Source organism: Varroa destructor, unplaced genomic scaffold (genome assembly GCF_002443255.2).
Source record: "Varroa destructor unplaced genomic scaffold, Vdes_3.0 BEIS01000002.1, whole genome shotgun sequence".
Lineage (NCBI taxonomy): Eukaryota > Metazoa > Arthropoda > Arachnida > Mesostigmata > Varroidae > Varroa > Varroa destructor.
In genome coordinates, this window is record NW_019211455.1 from 33,218,250 (window position 1) to 33,239,273 (window position 21,024).

A 21,024-nucleotide genomic window follows, 5' to 3' on the forward strand; every position below is an offset into this window, starting at 1 on the left:
CGAGAGCGAAGAAACCGTGAGTCTTCCTGTTTCGGTGGACAATAATCCATCCGTTGTAAAACAGGAACGATGTCAGAAGAAGGACAACGTGATGTTATGCTACGTTGTTAAAGCTATTACTATTTACGCAAGATTTTATCATAGAAGTTGAAGAAATTACCCAAAAAAAAACAGGTGGGTTATCCAACTAGAGTTGAATTGTTTAAACGACTCAAAAAATGAGGATCATGCGAGAGCAACACAGGAGAAAGCACGAAAAGGAGATTGGTACTCAGATATCCACAGAAAATATCAGAGCAACGAATGCTGCAAAGATGTTTTATGGGCTAATCAAAACGTGCAAACTGAGGGAAGACATCGTGAATCCTGCAGATATGGAATGGTCGGAGCGGGAGCACAGAAACACTACTCGACTAAGAGTTAGCATAACAAAGGGCGAACAGTCAGTAACATCATTCCTGTAATTGCTCACTGGATCAATAAGTACTTCCTACTGGGATACAGAGCTACATACGGAATAGGCGAGGCACCTTTACCCATATGCGTACACTGTTGCAGCGTTGTGTCGAAGATTATGCCAAGCACACTTTTATCGATTGGCCTGTGCGGGGCCGGACCACCGAAAAAGAGTTTACAGATACGATAAGCGCCAGTTTTCTCAGCGTTGTCCGATTCATCTGCGAGTCAATTGAAAGATGGTGCTGAGAACACTAGCTGGCCAGAACTGTATCGATTGAGAAGGAAGCGCTAAAAAGAAAAAGAGTGGAACAACTAGTCAGCGAAAGAAAGGGAACAATGGCGAACCTAGACCGCTTCGCTGGATCTGGGATGATGGCACCAGATAAACAGCTCAGCAAGAATACACGGAATACTGCTACACAGCCAGGTACGTCGTCGAAGAAGAGCTAAAAACCCCAACGAGACTATCGTCCCGTAAAGCGGGAAACTCTACAGAACAGTGGATCGTGACCTGACTAATTCACAAATCCACTAGCCGTTTCTGCAAGCTGGTTTACGATAACATTTGAATCTGTTCCAGACCATATAGGGTCCAAGGTTTAGTAATTGAGAGCCCCTCGATACTAGACAACAAGGTTTGGGCTGTATTGGTACTTAACCTTTAGGAAAAAACTGGGATTTGGTACACTTGACGAAAAGTGGTCACCACATTTTCACCAAGCATGATAAATGACGGGTGATCGACTCTCGAGCCTTAACGCGAATTTGAAAAAGCACTATAATGTTGACTTCTAAGTTCCATAATAAATTAGCACTGGTCGGCGAATGATCCGTCCGGTATTCATTGGAACCATGGACACAAATAGAACGTAGTTGTTTCGAAATTATAGTATTTAATTTTCGTCCACTAGAACATACCAATCGAGTCTAACACAGTGTGTGGAAGCCGGTTGTTCTTACAAACTTAACAATTTTAATAAAATACTTTGTGGGCAATTCTTTCACCAAAGGTGGAGCTTGGGGATGGGGCAGCTTAAACGACGTTGATTGCTGCTCTTGTGAATCGGATCCTTTGTGTTGCCGAAACGCAGTAATGCTCGAATCCACTTCCTAGCCGTCGAGTAAAGTAGAAAATGTCTAGTTTAATACCGTATTATAATAGAATACACCTTGCCTTATATCTAGAAGACACTGGTTCTATAAATAAGACAGATTTAGTTATAATGTCATCAGCAGTAGGTTTCTGTATATACAGTCGTTAACTCCCTTCGATACATTGTAGTGGCGACCGAGGTGGAACAGAGAAAAATGAGACTCAGAATTGAGGCCAATTCTTGAAAATGAAGCACAGAAATGCTCTCCCAGATAATACCGAGTGAGTTTTCCGATTACATACGTCCTTACACCATATTATTTGACTCTGTTTTCGGTATCGCATTGCGCATTGATTACTCTGTTTAACTCTCGTACTAAAAAGTCTCGTATAAAACTTTTGAAAATTATTTTTATTGGCCATCGGACCGACAGGATATATTCTAGTGAAGTTAGTAGTTACGTTTCATCAGTATTAGGTAGAGTCATCTACATTGCTTCGAGCACATTAATCAGAAGTCGATCCTTGAAAGCCAAATTTAAACTACACATAATAACGTTACTCAGTATCCACCGTCTAATCGCTTTCGAAAAGTCTCGACTTTTTCAGCCAAAACCAGTGTCTGGAAGGTATCTCTTTTGCTATTAAAATGTTTCGCATATTTGATCTCTCAGTTCGATCTGTGTAAATATGACGGTCCCGCAATTTTGTTATATTGCTGGAACAGAATTTTTGGATTGATCAGATTAACCCCGTTTTCCAGTCATCCTCTAAATTTTTCTCTGTTGGTAGACAGGTTCGAAACGAGAACGAACATCGCACTCTGATTAGAGACATATTGCAAGAAAATAGTGCCTCAATGATCACAAAATTCGAGATGAATATCGATGAAAGTTTCACAAGAGTCTCAAGTTTTTTTCGAAACTTAGCGGTTTCGAACTGGTATCGACTTAATCAATTTCTGCTTTTGCGTTCGGGATTTCTAAATATGTAAGCTGTAGACTTTTTATTGTACTATAACTATTGTACTACTGAACTAGAACTATGGAACTTCTAAGTACAGCTGTTTTCTGTTAGGTTTCATGGGTAGGACTATCGAGCCTTCATCTTTCTGGCTGCTATGCTTATGTCTTCTTAAATAAATACAGTTGACGCAATTCCATTCATTCAGCAGGAGTTTTTGTTTTTTGAGGCTCGAGTGAAAAGCGTAAACCTGATTTACCTTAAATAGTTTTATCTGAAGTGTCTCGATACTAAATGCCGAAAGGGAATTGGACTAGCAAGGGCGAACGATGTTTACAACATCGTTCGCCCTTGCTAACAGGCGGTCATTTCATCATCATTATCACAAACATTGCTCTGTTAAAGGCAAACATAAACAAAAACAAAAAGAAGCAATAGTTCGGCCTCCGTCACTAACAATAATATCTTTTTATAACATTTTCTTTTATAAATAGTGGTTCGTTATTATGCCGCGCATATTGTTATCTTTATTCGCTTAATGCTCTTTGAAGAGCTACAGGTGTGTTGACTGATCGGAATAGCTGTGAAAACATAATGATTGATATACGTTGTGGAGAAACATCCATGGCTAATATTACCGACTTGTCTGGATAATAAGAAATGAGTATCCAAATAATCGGAGGATACGATAGTTTCGATCTTCTTGAAATTTTATGTTGTTTTATTTTTTTTTGCAAACGCTGTGTTAACTTATAGTATACGTAACTCACAAGTTAGCTTCGAGTCAGACGCGTTACAAACGAAGCGCTCGGAGAAAAAACGATCGACTAAGGCTCTTTGGCGTTGAAACTTTAGGTGTCGCGACTATTTTCTCATAAATATTTAATTTCGTTTGCTTCTATCTAATTTTTCAGGTTACATGAAAGAATTTGCAGTTTTCTTTGTTAATGTCTAGGTGATATAGGTCTAGGTAGCGTAACTTTTTTCAAACAGATGCTCCGCTTTTCCTTTATTTCTAAACCTAAGTCAAAGGTACGCACTGTAAGTTAAAGTGAAAAATCACAGCGTCGGAACAGTGCACCTTGTCAAAATCTATATCCGACTCTGCTTGTATGTTTATAAAGCTAAGCATTTTTTTCTCTAAATGGAAGTTGAATTGAACATTTTCCTTCTGTCTAACACAATTTTGTCGTTACTGCCATTTCAGGTGAGTCTGAATGCTATTTAGGGAGGCCTCATATTTGTTGGCGCTTAACCTTAACTACGAGCTCGAAAATCGATAAAATTAATTGGTAAGTTATGCTTAGTCATCTCAGATTTACAACTGAATCGGGATTAAGCTCCGAATCGAACTCTCGAAGATCATTGCTGCGACTCTCTCTAAATTTTGCTCTTTTTGTCCCGCGGGAGACTTAAGCCCTAATTGTATAAGATCATCAGAACTTCAGAAGTAGAAAAATTATCGATATGTAGTTTCAGTAGATTTTATGAATAAAAAAAGCGAAATTATATATTTAACTGTTCGATAGAATATACTCAAGCGAGAAGAGAGACAACTTAGCTCTATTAAAAAATCCTTATCTGATCAGCGGATGCTTTGTATTCCGGGAACGTTGATTGGTCATTCTTTTTTGGATGGTTTGTTTCTTATCGTCAACTATCGGCTGACGCGTTGGGTTACACTTCATTGATTCCGAATTTTTATTAATACCTTGCCCTTATATGGTCTCTGCAGAGATATAGTATTGAAGACCCGGAAAGCTCTTTGAAACCGAGCCGTTACGAAACACAGATATTCACAATCGTTATAACATAGAGATATTGTTGTTGGTTAGCATCCGTTAGACTGGAAATGTTGTGTCAAAAACGTAACGTGCGAAGACCCACTGAACCCTTTCGGGTCGAAGGCCCAAAAACGGGTTGCATCGAGTTAGCTTTCAGGCAAAAGGAGGCGTCTGCTATATGTTACTTTCCCATATTCATTCATATTTCTTCCATAATATCTTAAATCATTTTACTAATATATTGAAAGAGACATAATAACAATTTGACGCTACAGCTTTTGATACACATTGTGCAACAATGCATGTTACCTAGCAAAAGTGTTTTCGATATCCTAAATCTATCGCGAACCTGGTAGTGACCTATTCGTCATAAAAGAAATACCAATAGTATGCGTCATAGGAAATTTGGGGATTTTTTTGATCGTTTTTAGAAGATGCATACTATGCATGCGTCTTTTACACACATTGTAAACATCAAAAAATCTTGCAAGTCTTTCCTGTTTGAAGCTGCGATGCTTTGCCATTATTATTCCGGACGGTATACGATTTGTTTCATTTAACTGGTCACATTCAGCTGTGTTTTCTGCATTGCCACAGAGCTTCACTAATAGGGGCTGTAATGGTAATACCATGATATTATATTGTAGTATCTTTCCTCGCAACGGAGCATTGTGCGTCTTACGTGCTGTACATCTGCTCGAACATTTGTCTGAAATTTTGTCATAATATTGTTCAAATCTTAGCTAACCCCGAGGTTAGCGATATTTTATTATTGCCAGCTATTTTAGCAAGCCACTGGGAACACACATTGTCTACACGTTAACTTACACAAGGGAAAGTTGTACGTCAGCTTGGAAAGTACCAACCACTTGTGCACACGTGTACATATTCCCTAATAAAAGAACGACGAAAGATCGTATTTATAAGTATTCACGTAAATTTGACTACCTAAATAATATACTGATCAAAATCGAGGCCAGCATCGAAAAATATGCCAAAGCTTCTGTTGGTACTAACAGCTTCCGCAATCCTGGGATCAAGCTTAAGGGGTACATATTTAAAGACACATAACAGAATTCCATTTCCGGCATAGTACTCATATCAACGGCTGCTTGCTACAATCAGGCTCAGGTTAATGCACATTGCAGCACAAGACCGTTAGCGTATTTACAACAATGAACAACAGCACAAGAATATCGGGTTGTATCAGGCATAAGGACTGAATCCAGCTGTAAGGACCATAGCCATTTTGCGTTTCTCTTCTGAGCTGCCGCGACTTCCGCTAGATAAACGTGTAAATACTAATGTAGCGTTCTTATATAACATTTATTTCACCTAAGAGTAAACTAGGTTCCGGGTCGCTTGGTCGATTTATGCGCCTTGAGAATAATTTTTATTGCTAATTTAGGCAAGTATTACTTAAGCAAGAGATATTTTAAACTTTTGCTACAGTGAGCGGTTGGACGAACGATAAATCCATGTCGAACAGGATTGAAAGGACACCAAAAACGTCATTTTTGCCATAATTTTACGCGTTTCTGTATTTAGCGTCCATTGAGGAAACGGCCGATATCGAACAACTCTCAGACGTAGCGATGCAACAACGATTATTACGTGACCAACTAAACAAAGGCTCAGAAGAAAAGACAACGAAGGTTTTTTGGACATTGAAACAATACTGGGACAAGTTCAGTATTAAAGTTGAATACCCTAACAATCAATTGTAGGGAAGAACGTTTTTCTGCACAAAACTTCCTAATCAAGAAAGTCCTTATCATCTCGCTTCGATCCATAGCGCGCGGCGACGTTCGCTGTTTCGGACCAGGAACTGCCTTAGCTATAATAAAGAGAAAACTAGGTAAAAGGTTGGAACCTTTTAATTAGTTTCGAGAATATCTAAAGAAAGAAGTACTGCCTTTAAAATCGAGAGAACTATGTGACAATAGAGCGGAAAGAAGGTCAGAAAACTTGTCAATCACAGAATAACAGAAATCATGGGACTTCACGTAAACGTTATCTATTCCATAGTAATGACTGGAGAAAGCATTGCGATCAGTGACACCCAAATAAGTAACAATAGTTTAGTAACACTGAACTGTGAGTGTTTGGCTTGTCGACAGATGAGGTTTCTATTCAAATGTGATTTCAACGATGACACTTTTCTAACCAGAGAGGCCTGTGGGCACTCACCGAATCTTAGATTATTAGTCACGTCAGTGCTATGGAAAGACTTCTATTGAAGGTGAAGCCTAAGGTCCTTGCATATGAGTACTGGATAGATTGAAAAACACTTCACGTGCTACGTGCACTAAGGCCCATATTTATTGGGCTGTCAGAAGAGATCGATTCATTTCCATAAATAGTATCATGCACATCGTTGTATTCGGTACGTATTCGTTTAGCCAAAGTCGGTATGTAGGATTTCGACAGCTTTTAGCAAGCGCCACACTTTTGAAGGCTCTTAGATTTCTGATATGATACATGATATCGAGTCATCATTTTCAAGTGCGTCGATCTCAGGTGAGCTCTATGTTTTAGGCCAACTGATTCAAAGTTGCATGTCCTTTACTGCAACAACTTCTTTTACGAAAGCTTCACAGAAGGGTAACTTGCCTTTCAAAATGAATTATGAAAGGAGAAGAATTGAAGTAATAATAAATAAAAAGCGCGGAGGTATATGTGTAACAACCAAGAAGGTAAATCAACTTGTAAACGGCGGAGTATTTCCATAATAGGTATCATACTGCAATCATCCTCTAATTAAACATCGTCTACCAAGGCGGCGAGCATCAATAACGTACATAAGGCTATAAATTGTTTATAATTTGTACATTACTTTGAATATACATACATTTTTTGTATATAACTAAGCGCGTTGAGAGATTCTATCCAGTGACGCCTCGGACTAAGGGCTCTTAATGGTCTGAGCCATCGCCACATACCCTGAAATACGTGTAAAATATTTTTCAAAATTCATTATATTCGAATTTAATATCTCTAATTCATTCAGAGAAAACAGAGTGACGTCTTGTTTAGATAATTGTGGTTCTGAATCAAAGCCGATAATGGCCACGCTACAAGTATCGTTGAGATTTTAATCGTCATTCTTAAACTCTATCCTGGATGAACGCGGTATTCTCCTGTTTCCTTGGATCACAGTCACACGATTTATTGGTTGATGAATACATAAATATGTAGTATTTTAGCTTGATAGTTTAGACCAAAAAATCAATTACGATCTTTTGTAATACGTATGATGTCTAATTACTGTCATTATTTTAGTTCGAGCCTATCTAATGGAAGTGCGGAAGGGTTCAGCCGCTTTTCCCTAGCGGACTCACTCACCTTATTTGGCTTTCCTTAAAGAGAGTTCACAAATTGACTCATGCCTTGTCCATTAAAAACGAAATGATTATAGGTGTGTTAATTAAATGTAAATGTGTTACCATCTCACTCGGAACGGCTTCTTGAAGGAAGCGATTTTAAACAAATGTTTAATATAGAGTCGCTTCATAATAACGTATGACGGAACGCCGACATGTTACGGAAGATAGATGAGTGTCTCACTTTTACTCATGTTCAACTAAGAAAAATTAGACCATTTACCTGATTACAAGCGGCTCAAGCAAGACAACGCTACCGAAGTAACAGCGACATTTTCAATAGGCTATGTAATATCAAACGCTATGCAATGCTCGCTAGAGGTGATAAGTAGCCGCAGAAATTTTGAGCGACTAATAGCGTCAAGCCATATTCGTGGAGTTCTCTAAGGAAGTGGTGTACAGGTGACTACTAGAGACGCCGGTGATACCGATGGGCTCTCGAAACGCCAGTCACGAAGCCACGTAGAGGTTCCCTATATAATTTGTGCAATGCAATTCTACAAGGAATCTATAGCCGAGGCTCGTATGAACGTACGTTGTAGCGGTGACCTTTCGCGCCGCATTTTTCGCTTATACCGCACGAGGCCATATAGTAAGTTAAGCGGCAGAATGAAAAAATGTTTCCCTTTCGATCCTCAAGGCTTAGGGTGAAGTTCTTGTAATTATAGGTGGGTTTATGTCATGACGCTGCAAGTAGAGGAATACAATATTAACTTAATGGTCTTGGTAGATGTGATATACCATAAGTTATTATGATCAGGGATAAGGGGAGCATTGCGTATATTCGTTGTGAACAACACGACTCTTCTTTATGGTGGCTATATATATATACATATATATATATATAATCAAAATGCGTATATATGTGTATATATCCATTTTAATTATTTCACGAATATAAAGCACGAGAAGCTGTTCTAATGCTGTAATTATATCCGTTTTTATAGACCTGAACGTCGTCCATGATAGAGGTGTACAGCTTCAAGCTGTCAGTTTTATTGTTATTTGTCGATTTTGCTGCGTTGGAAAGACGTCCATATTGTATAGTGAGTCCTGACGTGATAGCGTTACATAAATTTTATTAAAAAATTACAAAAATAAAACGCAAATTAAATTACGCGCGCACCGCTTGTCAGCAAGGGCCTATGACGCTCGTTATGACTTCTGCGAAGTAAGTCCTTTCACGAAGCGAGCTTTACCGGAACAGCAAACAAGGTAATCGAATGACACATTTCATTGTTAAAGACACAAAACAAGAATTGCATTCACGCCACAACAATGTGTCTGATAATCAGGATTACACAATAATTTGCATTGTGTCACGTAGCCCTTTGAGTATAGAACATTAATATTCAGGCGGCGTAAAAGCGGCAACGACACCCGACATCATCGCAAGATGTAACGGCTAAAATAAGACCCGTTCGTAGCGCACGATGTTTCTTTTAGCAGATAGTATTTCACTTATTTGCGTGATCTGCGATGCCCCCTTCAGCCCAATACTCCCACCTCTTCAAGCCCCTTCAAATCCTAATAACATCTGAAGTTTTTATTTTTCCATAATTAAACATCCATAGAGTTTAAACGCTCTCAATAAAGTGGTTCGATTGCGCCGGACTTTTTGTCGACCGACCGCAACGTGCCTCCTTAGGTAAGTTACTTCTATTCAGAGGTAATATACCGATACTAAAGCCTATTGAAGTTCGACCAGCTGAAGGTCAGCTAAGCAAAAAGCTTTGGTTATAGTCAAAAATTGCTGATGATCGACGATACACCAGCAGAAGATTCGCAAATGCTGCTACGCATCGCTTGGAGTGCCTTGTCATGGTAACCATTTCAACGTTGGTAAATTATTACTACACAAATCTGTTGAAGAAAAAACTCGTCAGCTAAACTGTCTGACTCACAGACCGTATAGTTAAAAATCAATAAAGAGGAATATGGCATATAGTGCCTCATATCGGCACTGGCATACCACAGTGTAAACGTGCTGTAAGCGGCCTTGGCGGAAAGTCTTAACTAGGCTCAGTTGTGCCGAAATGCCCTTTTGCATGCCCCCTGTAGTACAAACTTCATACGGTTTACTGCTGGGACGATTCAACATACAGGGATTGAAAGCTGAGCATTTGCACACAAAAAAAAAAAGTGTCGAAATCATGACAACCCCATTGCTCTAGAAAATGCAAACAACAGATTTCGGCTAGATTCATTTTTTACTCTAGGGTACACATTTTACTGGTTGACATGCCGTCACTACGGATATATCAGTGAAGCTAACAAAAGTGCTAATTTTTTTTATTATTTATTGAAAACGTTCTTATATGATTTTCTATGTCATATTGTAGGCTAATATACTTTCTTAATGGTATTTAGTTTTACCCATAAATCTTCATTTGACCTCAATTAAGACCTCGTTTTGTAAGACTACGAAGTCTTTTTTCGAGATGTTCTCTGTTATGAATCAGTTGTCCAGTAGTACATTGTGAACTGTACTAATAATGCCAAGATAGGTCCTTGTATGCCTAGACTCTTGTAATGCTACTATGGCGATGTGTATATAGAACTTAACAGTATCTGAAGATGTAATAATTTCTGCACGATCCATAAAACAACATAGGTTTGTTGTCGACTTCGTGAAATTTCATAAACCTGAACGGAAACCCAGATTCGAAGTAAATCGTAAGCTGTATTTTAAATTCTTTACGAGAACGTATTTGAAAAATTTACAGATTTTAGCTATAAAACGCAAAAATTTTATTTTTAAATGTATGCACCGATATAATTTGCGTATACCTATACATTGCATATATCGTACTTCTCAAAGCATTTTTTTGATGGTAAAATCTTGGTATCCTATTTGGCTGCTACCAGAAGCGTCTCTGTCACAATTTCGAAATCGTTATTTCGTTTGTCTTTTTTCTAGTTTGCCAATGGGAGATAGATGTGATAAATACATGGGCTGGTTGTCAAATACAAGCGCGTTGTGTGGTTCATTTTCATTGACTTTTTATGTTATGCAACATTTAGACAAGGTCTCTAGCTGAATACGTGTAAATTATAAAAAAAAAAAAGGCCTCGAAACACTGCAGTAAAATATTGTATCATTGAGCTTGCGTCAAATGTGGTGCAAGCTACCGCTACCAAGCTGACTGTTAACCTATTTATTATATTACATACAAGTAAATAAATGTTATAATTACATACTTTATTCATACACTTCATTACAATAGTGTACGTATTCATAGAAGTAAATAAGCCATCTACTGTTTTATAATTACTTGCACAGTGCACGAGAGTCATCATGGAAATAGTTCGTTTACACCCCGTCTTTTGGCAACAAGTTCTGGTGAAATGTTAATATAAGATCTGATATTTGCCTCGATCGTTCGAACACTGCTGTTTTCATGCTTGGCAGCTGCTTGTTGATACGTTCGAGCGTTTATTTATCAATGACAATAAATCTATGGAAAATTCTTTTGCGCACTGACATTATTTCTAATTTTTCAGTGTTTTTTTTTCGAACTTGAACGCACACGGACGCTTCGTATGCCGAAGTGGCTCAGCAGGTATAGTACATTAAAAAACCTAATATAAAGTCGATAGTTTTCACTCTCTTAGCCCTCCCTGAATACTTGTCTAGCATATCTTGCTACAGCCAGCCGCCATCTTTTTTCGTACGTTAACATATATCTGCACATAATTTACGTACATTTTGACAAATTCTGAGAGGGATATTATTCAACTTATATAGAAAATACACACAAGAGGTTCTAAGATCGTATACATTTCCCATTGATTCGGAAGCGGAAAGCACAGTCGTACAGAAAACACTTTACTAATCACCAATGAAGTAGAGAGGCATCTGAAGAGCTTAGAATGAGTTACTTGTTCAAACGCTGATATGAAGTCCTTATACCCGACGTCGAAACATGTTTATTGTTAACATTATATAAACTAAGGCATGTTGATGAACTTTGCCTATTCTGATCCAGTAGCTGCAGATGGTACCTGTAGGCGAACTAAACATCAGGTATCAGTCGATGCAGTCGTCTTGTATAAAGCCACACAGATAGGGCTTTCTAGTATTTTGCACGCCATAACACTTATAATTAATACTGGCCTTTCACTGGTAGATTTCATCTTAGGTGTACCGAGCATACTTTTGGAGTTTAGAATATATAAGGCACTTGAACACTTCTAGTAAATTGGCCGAAAATTCATGAGAGAGGGACGCAGACTAAGATTCCGAGCCATAAGTATAACAGAGTCCTGTCTGAGGTCTCCCTGGTTTTCGACTGCAGTTTCTTCAGATTCTCAAGTATTTTAGCAACGGAACGTTCGATTGGTTGCGTAGGATACAATGGTGCCGAATCTTACGATTGTCCTTGCATAAATCAACGTTAGTCATATTGTCGTAATTGACGTCTAGCTAGAATCTGCCCTCATACATCTATTTTGACATCGAAAGATTCATTCAATGCTGGAAATCGGCTATTTGGTTCGAAAATAATGCACTCGGGTCCTAAGACTCGCAAAGAGCATATCAACCGAAAACGAATGAGGGATTTCAATCACAAAGCTGTGTTCGATCGGCAATGTAAGCTGAGTGTGCTTACGTTGCCGATCGCCAGCCATAACGACAAACAGCGCTTGTGGAGAGCAGTACAACTGAAAAACTTGCTGAAAAACTGAAAAATTTTCATTTTCTTGGGTAATATAGGCAAGACACGGGCCCTGTCCCTTATTTGTTTGTATAATGCGATAAGCTAAGAAGCATTTTTAAGATCTAGAGTCTCCGCACATTCAACGTTGTCTTTGCAGGCAGCAATCGGATTGTAAGTTGTGGTGAATTCTTGTTGCATTAGTTCATAGGGTGCTGTTTTTACTAACGTACTGCTCTCCACAAGCGCTGTTTGTCGTTATGGCTGGCGATCGGCAACGTAAGCACACTCAGCTTACATTGCCGATCGAACACAGCGTTCTGATTGAAATCCCTCATTCGTTTTCGGTTGATATGCTCGTTGCGGGTCTTAGGACCCGAGTGCATTATTTTCGAACCAAATAGCCGATTTCCAGCATTGAATGAATCTTTCGATTTCAAAATAGACTATATTGATTTTTTAGGGGTGACACAAAGCTACTTCTCAACAAAAAACTGCAGACAAATACACGTCTACGGCTATATATAATCGAGTGTTTGGAAACCACTTGTCGCTGGCCGCCAGTGGAACGTCAATCCGTTTCATTTTTGTGGTGGCAATGGTGGGACGGCTGATGGCACGATGTAAATCGTGAAAAGGTAGAAGACCAGTTGCTGTTGTTATTCTAAGACAGGGTATCTCTGTCGAAATCAAAATGCGTGTTTCTACCTCGTTGACCTCAGACTTGCGATGGCAAAAAAGCGAGTATCCGTTCTACTAGCAAGGGCGAACATCAGCAATCGATACGTGTAATAATACCACGAGAGCACGATGTTTACGAGAACGGTTGTACGAGCGTGAAATCGTACAAGATATTCCTGATGGCATTGAAGGCCGATACTTTGTTATAACAGATATTACAAAATAGTACAAAACACCACCTGACGGCGTTGAAACACACGTTTTATAATAACTCGGGGCCATAATTTCCTCCTTTATATTCAACTATGAATTTTTAATACGAATGTCAGCTACGGATTGTGAATGCATTAATGTGTTGAGTGAACATTTATATATATTATTTTTTTACAGGATAATGGACGCACAGTTTAACATGGTCCTGACAAAACGATCTCACTTGTCACAGACTACATTTTTGGCAAAATGGTCTCGTTCGTAACGTATATTGAGTAGATATGAATACATCGGAAAATCGTAGTGAAACCATGCAGAACGGGCTAGCTTAATGTTTCAACAATGTAAGCCGAGCGTTGGAACGCTTCATGACACCCGCTGTGATTGATTTTGAAAAAAGTCAGAGAGCTGAGCTGAACTGAAATGAAAACCTTACAACTTATCTTCAAACGTTACACTGTGTCCGCAGAAAGATCTTGTGTCACACATACGCTGAAGATATAGAAGCTTATATAATCAGCTAACGTTCCTGGACCATCATACTGCGTTTTTTCGCCTGTGACATTACCAAATCATACTGTTTAATAAGGGAGCAACTCGATGTATAGCGATATGGCACAAACTTAGCAATACGCTAGTCTGTGCCTCAGGACACGTAAGTCTGTGCCTTGATACCCGCATACTCCATATACATAACAGTTTCGAGTCCTTCTTCAAATACAGTATTATCATTATATTCTTAGTGCTTCACAATTGCGGTTTTCAATAGATACTTTCACCGGAAGACGTCGTCTGGACCAGCCCGATCTCGTGGCCACCGTTGGTCCTCGCAAATAGCAAAGTATTCTCACACACGATAAAGCTGAAACATTTCAGCGTGTATAGGAAAATTGAATAGTTACCTTGTGTTCTACCACTGGTTCCTATCAGTTTATTAAAGCACGAAAAAACAGATAGGTCGTTACAGGTGGTACTAATATGTCGACTTGATGTGTGGTCGCCATTGAGCATACGAACCTAAGGTCGCCTGACTGAAAGGAGAACCGAGAAGACATCCCATCACGGGTCAAGGTTAGGTAAGTGGGTGCAGAAGCCAAGGATAAACAGCATAGTGCGATCCTGAGGGGTGTAAAGCCCCCACTCAACTCTGTGTCTAGCCTGTTAACGTCTTATGTGTCTGGATCTGACGTGCTTGTGGTGGTGGGCATCAGGAAGCAATGAGAGATTGAAATTGCTATGCAGCGTTTCACTTTTCTTCATCGATGCAGTTCTGACCGACAGTACCCGGTATCTACATGAGTGCTATTAGTATTATTATTAGATGCTGATATAGTCCGTTTGATTAGTTCCAGTGTTAGTTTACTGTGGCGCTGTGAGAATAGTAATGGTGAATAATTATATGACGTACAAGTCTTATCTGCATTCTGTACACGTACTACTCCGTACCATTACAAATCTCTGTAACACTTATAGGTAACTTACCACCTATCATATTTCGATTATCTGTCAATTCAGTCCATCCATGTTTTCGATTATGCCTATCTAATACTTAATAATGCACTGCCAATCTGTTGTAATTCTTTGCAATGTAATAAGTCAACGCTGGTTTATCCATATTTATAACTGCGTCCGTGTCTACCTTAAGCCTTAGCGTGGCTTGACCAAGTTCCTTGCGATCATTGTCGTCGTCCTCTTCATTAACCGCGGAGAAAACGTCTAATGTAGAGTCGTTCTGCAGTTTTCTTCATTAGTCTGCTCAGATGTGTCGGCAAATCGTAGCTGATTCTGTTTACTAGATCTATTTTGCGTCGCTTAGGCCCTCCAAGAATTCCAACACGGTCACATTTTATCCACCTGATTTTCTTTTTCCGTGCTAACAGTTTAAGGGGAATCAGTTCGGGAGCGATTTCTTTGATAACAAACTGGCCTTGTCATAAGTCGGGTGAACGGTCAAAGCTGTTGAATAATGCCGTTTGGCGCAACGATCCGGAAGGCTGCCCCGAGCCTTTTAAATGACTGCTGATTCGCCTTGGGGACAAAGTCTCGCGTTTTAGATAAAACCGCCTAGATATTTTTGCTATTGCGATTCGGGGAGCGCGTGCTCTGTAAAACTCGCGATTATCTTGCCATAGAGATTGATGGTTGATCATAGGCATTCCAAGGGGTTTGCCCTTGTTGTCGCACGCAGTTCGCGCATGCGTGATGCAGTTGTCAAAGTATTACCGAGCTCGAAACCGGACTAATCCCTGTGTAATACTGCGATTTAAGAGACGGTTAGATGTGCTTTACGAAAGCTTGAGATTACTACCGGTTCGGCCTGTCTCGAGAGTATCAGACGCGACTGCTGCGACCCGAAACGATACGATCTCTCTTGTAGTGCCAACAGTTGTCTGCTCATGAGCGGGCGGTGGACGTCGCCTGCGTGCGGTGAGACACAATCATCGGTCGGATGATTAATGGCTGTATGCATTCTCAGGTTGACAAACTTATTGTGAACGACGTGGCCATTTCCGGAGCGAACTCGATGAGGATTAAAAATGCGGACGAGGTTGACTTTGAATTTAACAATTAAATCAATTATTCACTGTCAGTTACCGTTGAGCTATGTTTGAGATGCTTTGTAGTTTAGAAGCCCGCGTTTTATATTGATCTCTACAAAGATCTTGTTTTTTTTTAGATTTGCAATTTTCCCATTAACGCCATTGAACATTTGCTTGTATAATTGTCTACAGATGCAACGTGTATAGTCTATCTTTTCGTCTATATATGAACTAAATGTTTAATAAGGGGCTTGTGTGTCAGACTTTGTCATCATTCAAAATGATGTGCTCCGCAGTTGACAGGCGGCAATGGCGTCCGTAACGGGCCGAACCGAGAAACTCAGTAACATCTTTTTTTGAAGAGCTGACGTAAACTTTGTCAGAGGTAAACTCAAGTGATCGTAATAAGAAACATAATATAGATTCATTGTAAATCATTGTTAAACTGCTGAAACATAGTGAATACATGAACAATCATGGGGTAAAGGTGACTGGATTTGAGCAGTGAACATTATTGTTATCTATGTTAGATGAGCGAACGTTTCTAGATTAGCAAGATATCCTTGAGCACTGGACCAATTTCATTTAATTTCGGCCTCGACTGTCACAGGTCGATCGCCAATATACAATAACAAAATGGTCTACTTTTATATATAGTTGGATTATTTTTCTTAACCTTATTAAAATATTTTAGAAATCAACACTTAAAAAATTGACGCATCATTCAACAACAGCTTCAGAGAATCTTGCCCTATGTGATTCAAGCTGAAAGCAAAATAATTTTTACGCACATGATGATTTTTTTTATAGTGTCTTTGGACAAGACGATGGCATAGATCTAGGCTGCTATGAAAAATTCCATTTCCGCTCAGACTCGCTTACATCAATCGGTAACATGCATCGAAATATGTAAGATCGATGAGTGATGAACCGATGGTCGATGAAGCTGACATCCGTTGCCGTTTCCGCTAAGGTAACCATTGTTAACCATCGGCTACTAGCCAGCCGCATGCTGCGTGACCAAAAAGGCAATCCGGACTGATGTCGCGCTGTCAGAGCAGTTCCCATGCCCGCGCATTTTTCAAAAGCTCGCTATGCCGTTTTTGTCCCGCACCGCGAATTCACTGTCCGCTCGCGTCTTCCGTCCTTTCATTTCATCCAATTTCGTTCCTGATAGAATATTCTGACGATAAATTATAATTCGCGTGTCTCACCAATGTCCATATCTTGTCCAGGGTTCGCAGTGATAGGAAAAATATAGTGCCCAATGTTTCGAAGTTACGCATTCTAAAAGACCTGAACAATTTCCATTTGTCATATGTCGCTAAAAACCGCCAATCGAAATGGATTGAAGTGCCAATCGAATATGAAAGGCTGACCCAGCAATGCAGGATACATATATCTGATGCATTATATCCATTGCTACATATAAGATCAAAGCGCCGTCAACTTACCGGGCACCTCCCTTTGCCGATAGAGGCTCAAGGATATGCTCTCACTTTGGCTAAGCGATACACTTGCTCATGACGACTAGCAGCATGGCGAGGTTCGGACACGGGCTTAGGGTGAATTGGGCACCCATCTTCAGAGCTACGTATGTACGTTGTTATTTCTTAAGCAATAGCTTCAATCGGGAAGGGCATTTAGTGTCCTTATGTATGCCCCTTAAATCCTAACTACACACATCAGATGGTATCAAAACTGGGTGCATGTGATGACCACGTTTTCATACAATACCTCTAGCGTTTCTAAGTTATTCTTTTTTCCTTAGGGTTACGGCCATGCACTGTGATATCAAGCATACTGCGTGCCTCGACGGTATTACCATCAGTGGATAACAGAACACGATAGTAGGGTCAAATCCGCTCTAAAAATTAAGCTATACAAGTACAAACTTCCCTTGCAAACGCAAGTGAAATAGTTTGGTCTTACAATTTTCAAAAAAATTAACGTTTTATGTTAAAAAGGAACCGACCACTGTTAAAAACGGCAGTTCGAAATGCCATTCTTAGCCCTAATTAATAGTAATGTCAGAAGCAAGAGACTGTGTATTCTTATACTGGAAAAAAAAAAAGATATTCATCATTTTATTAAAACATTTAGTACCTTCGGAAGCAAGTATCTACAGATCAACAACAACAACAATAATACGTGTACTTGTACTGGCAATTTTTACGATTAGAACTGAGATCTAGCATCAAGTTAGTAAACGAGGGACACAAATATAGATGAACTAGTTGATTAGCTATTAATGTATCAAAACAACTTATCGAACTTAGCTTGCGAACAACTATGGGACCGGTAGTTTTCAGGTATAGCGGACTCTAATGAAACGGCAAAATTCAAATATGGCGCCAGGACCGTTATATTATATATAACGAGCCGGCACGAATTTGTCACACGTGAATATGTGCTTGAACAATATCTGAAGCAACTCGATCGAGTCAAATCCTTACGATGATGGTCCGAGTCAAAGCTCACGCTAGACATGCACCGCTCGTAGCCACCTCATATGGTTAGCGGCTTTACCAAGAAGACTAAATTCAGGAGTCAGCAATTGTTTTACACTGACGTAGGGTTCGTTATAACACTGACACTATAAACAATTCACCCGAATGGACTCCTTCGGTTGTCGGTAGAGCTAATGTAAGACGTCACAATACGGTTCCCACGAACCAAATCAATGGCGCGGCGTCCGCCTATTCCTTAGAGCCCGCAATAGAAAGTTCGACCGCCAAAGAAATATTGATTTAACTTAAGCACAGCATTGACGATATATTATATGATGATTGTAAAGCAAACCGTAACGATCAATAGATAGAATAATAATTGATACCAATGGCGACAAAGCAGGTGTACAGATACAGATCAACGCTCAATTGATAGAATAATAATTGATACCAATGGCGACAAAGCAGGTGTACAGATACAGATCAACGCTCAATTGATAGAATAATAATTGATACCAATGGCGACAAAGCAGGTGTACAGATACAGATCAACGCTCAATTGATAGAATAATAATTGATACCAATGGCGACAAAGCAGGTGTACAGATACAGATCAACGCTCAATTTTACCTATTACAACTGCAATTATGATCTATGACAGTCATTTGCCATTTGTCAAATTCACAGAACCCCTTTTCGTCGATTCTGAGTCCGAATGGACGAAGACTTACTTTCTAACTTCCGAAACGGTTGTTTTCCGACCAATGGAACTATCTAATTAATCAATTTCCCAGTGGCAGATATATTTCCATACGTTTCTAAATTGATTAACGGTTGGAATCTCATTTTGTCTCTCGATTTGATCGCATTCAGTACGACGAGGTCTTCAGAAACTGTATCTTGGCTAAAGCGCATAGAACCTAGCAGTAGTTCAATTAATTACCGACCCATTTTGATTTCGAACAGAATTTTCATACACCCATGTTTGAAATTGCTCGTCCGAAAATGAATCGTCACGATAGACAACGTTCACGGGACCTATCGGAATATACACTACTAACTAATCATCTACCTGACGCCACTAAATCCTTGTATTATACATGTTGTTGGATGGTATTAACTTACATGTGGAAAGTAGCAACAAGTGGTGTCGCGAGAAGAGCAACGATGCGTAGCTTAAATATTTCAGCTCACATTTTATTTGTGTATGTACACACTTGTCGTAATAGTATCACTACTTTCTTTTGTGTTGCCTATATATAACAAACCGCTGTTTCTGTCCTTCAAGGGAATGACTCGTTTCACATCGCTTTCGTTAACACGAACGAGCAGCGGCGGTGTATTATAGCTAGCTAAGTGTCGGTACGAAACGATAGGGCATGTCATCATTATTCGTGTACTTCAAGTAGATATCTTAATTGAGCGCCTTTTATGGCCTACAGGTAACTAGGCACTTTACCTTAGAGCAGTGAAGTTCGAGAAAACTAGAGAAAGTCAAGTAGTATCACAATAAAACACCTAAGCAACATATCTGTCATTAATTGGTCAGAATTTACAGTTTGAATGCTATGAGTTCAAAACCTAACCCTAGTAAACTCGTTGTTTGCCATCAGGATTACTAGGGACGATATCCGTGTTACTGCCTTCCTGAGCACAGAAGGCTTTTTTCTGCATGGCCGAAATGACAGTAGTGATCAAGGCCACCTACATAATAAGGTCTTCAAAATGACCTTGTCGGGGTGACATCTGTTGATACAAAGAAATCTCTAGAGATGCATCGTCGTTCTAGAGCAGCAGTGCAGCATGAAAAGGAATAGGTCCCACTGTATTGTTCTTGAGGACAACAAACTTTAAAACGCTTACGAAGACGGTTCTCGCTTTGCTGACAAGGTTATATGAAGAAGTGAACCTAACCTGATAAAAGAATGAACATGACTCTGAAAATAGGACAACTTAATTAGGTGCACAATAATACTCATCGGAGGGCTAACAAATTCATCCTTTTCTGTTTGACCCTTTACAGGGAGACTACATTATCATAGTAGAGCGTTGTTTGAGTTACCGTGATATGTTTTTAATCGTTTGAGGGCTAGCAAACCTGCTACCTAGGATCCTTTACGCCCAATTTGAAAGTGATAGCCAGCACAAAAGAGTGAGGTTGTAAACCATCTTTGGCTGATACGAGGCAGGCACGTCAATGAGCTGTTAATCTTTACAAATAATTTCTAATAATCTAGACGAGTCTTTAAAAACGGGCTTCTTTGAACCAATTCTATTTGAAAAAAATCGGTACGTATACAACAAAATTACTTACGTCAGTTGCTTAATATTCACGCCATATTTACCCACAGGATTGCTTTAGACTCGCATTGCGTAAAATCATGTTGACGTTGGTCAACTAAGCGTGGTCAACACGTGTGGCTTTGAAGCTCTCTAAAAAGGTCGAAAGTATTCTACATACGTGTATATATATATATATATATATATATATATATAGAGAGAGAGAGAGAGAGGGGGAAGGAGGGAGGGAGAGGGAAAAAGAGAGGGAGGAGAGAGAGACGATACCTTTTTGTATTGTAAAATAATAGTACTTCACTAAATATGCTCAATTTGGTTACCGCTCTTCTCGTAACACTCTAATCCCATCAATTTAGGACAGTTGCAATTTCGGGGCGAAAAATTGTGGCAAGTGATTTTTGCATCCCTTTATTATAGTTGAATGAATACCATTAAGGGAATTTTACCTAGGCCGAAACAGATTATGGTCGTCTGAATGGTGCCGAATTCGGGCTGTATGGTA

At 39.4% G+C, this 21,024-nt stretch overlaps 1 protein-coding gene and 1 long non-coding RNA gene across 11 annotated transcripts in view; one reads left to right on the forward strand and one right to left on the reverse strand.

Moving 5' to 3' along the window:
• LOC111243733 (uncharacterized) overlaps positions 1-19,635 on the reverse strand; it is a 42,587-nt gene extending 22,952 nt beyond the window's left edge. Inside the window, exons 1-2 of one of the 7 annotated variants that reach the window (XR_015320231.1) lie at positions 19,350-19,635; positions 7,151-7,242 (exon numbers count right to left, since the gene is read on the reverse strand). This is a non-coding gene — a long non-coding RNA (uncharacterized LOC111243733). Of the gene's footprint in view, positions 1-7,150; positions 7,243-7,644; positions 9,641-10,863; positions 16,958-17,228; positions 18,642-19,349 lie in introns of those variants that run through there. The other 6 variants (XR_015320230.1, XR_015320233.1, XR_015320236.1 and 3 more) reach the window with 6 other exon arrangements.
• The window catches only part of LOC111243732 (uncharacterized), a 206,863-nt gene that overhangs the window by 29,554 nt on the left and 156,285 nt on the right, over positions 1-21,024 (forward strand). The window lies entirely within an intron of this gene.